The sequence below is a fragment of the Echinops telfairi genome, unplaced genomic scaffold (genome assembly GCF_000313985.2).
Source record: "Echinops telfairi isolate 266 unplaced genomic scaffold, ASM31398v2 ScPeMD7_1;HRSCAF=3_0, whole genome shotgun sequence".
In the NCBI taxonomy this organism is placed as follows: domain Eukaryota; kingdom Metazoa; phylum Chordata; class Mammalia; order Afrosoricida; family Tenrecidae; genus Echinops; species Echinops telfairi.
In genome coordinates, this window is record NW_022103896.1 from 22767776 (window position 1) to 22769415 (window position 1640).

The following is a 1640-nucleotide window of genomic DNA, read 5'->3' on the forward strand; positions in this document are numbered from 1 at the left end:
GGGGAACCAATCACAGTGATTGACACATAACCATACACCCCTCTCCAGGGGGAAGAACAATAGAAAACATGGGGGAAGGGAGACAGCGGTTGGTGTGAGATATGAAAATAATAACAATGTACAATCTATCAAGGAGTTATGAGGGGAAGAAGGGGGGTAAAGAGGAGCTGATACGAGGAGCTCAATAGAAAGTAAATGTCTAGAAAAGAATGAAGGTAACATATATACAAATTTGCCTGATGCAAGTGATGTTTGGATTGTGACAATTGTTGTAAGAGTCCCTCCCAAAATGATCTTTTAATAAAAATTTTTTTCTAAAATACCTATCAGGTGACATAACAAAATCCATTCCTAAGAGCAGCACATGGGAAAAACTCAAAGGCCCAGCCTATATCCCATGCAGAAAGCACATCAAAGGCAGAGCAAGCTCGGGAGGGCTCTGCTTGGGATGCCCATTCTTTGCTCACTGGAGTCCCAGCACTGGAATTCTGCGATCATGTTTTTAACCTGGGATCCCACCACTAACAAAAGCCACATGATTACTGCATGCCTGGGAGAGTCTCGTGCAATAGCACAAGTCCTGAAACGCTAAAGGCTGTTCATGAAATAGCCAAATGAGACTGAGATGCCTTAGTCTAATTCTCCCACCCGACTGAGGTCTCTCACCCCTTCTCTGAGCCCTCGCCATTCTCTGTGTCCGTTTATTCTGTTGTGCTTATCCCCTCCCCTCCTAACATAATTAGTTGTTTATGAATGCACCTCCCTGGCTAGACTTTGATTTCCTTTAGCTTAGGTGCTGGATCGTTCTCCTCCTTCAGCCCAAGGCAGTGCCTGGCAGAGGGCATCCAATAAATGTTTGTTGAATTAAGTGAAATCAAGTCCTGGTTTTAGCAACTTGAATTTGAAGACTTTTGCTTACCCAAGATCATAAGAATTTATTTCCTGGACTCCACCTTCAAAGAGCTTGAAGTGGGACCACATGGCACCCTGATCGATCCTCCCCCAGGCTGTGCGCCAACACGAGATTTCATTCTGGGGAAACCTGTCAATCTCGGTTTACTTTGAGTTTCTCTTTTAAAGGGTCATGTTGAGACTTCCCTGGACCTCCAAATGAATTCGTGATGAATGAAGAAAACCCCATTCACATCCCCTATTTTTTCTCCCTTGGGGGGGGTCAATTCAAGCCAGGCCAATGTTAGTTACTGCATACTCCATCCCTTCCTTCGTGAAAAGCTTTCCTTAACACAAGTGGGAGTTCAGAAACTTCTAAAAATTTTTGAGACATCCTAAGCTTAACTTTCAGTCATCCTTCAGAGACCTTGGGCATATGATCAGTCTGAAATTTACACGTGTTGTGTTTATCTTTCTGACCTCATCTAGTTCCCCCATCGAGAAACGGAGAATAACACATTTATCTACCTAGTTAAGATTCTTGTGAGAATTATGGTAAAAAAAACAAACAACTGTAATCAAGGGTAATGTAACCGAGAAAAACTACTGAAACCCAAATGACGGCTGAACATGATAGTGGGACAAGAGGAAAGTAAACAGAAATATAGGAAAGAACTAGGAGGCAAAGGGCATTTATAGAGATCTGAATACAGGCATGTACATATGTAAATATATTTATATATGACTAT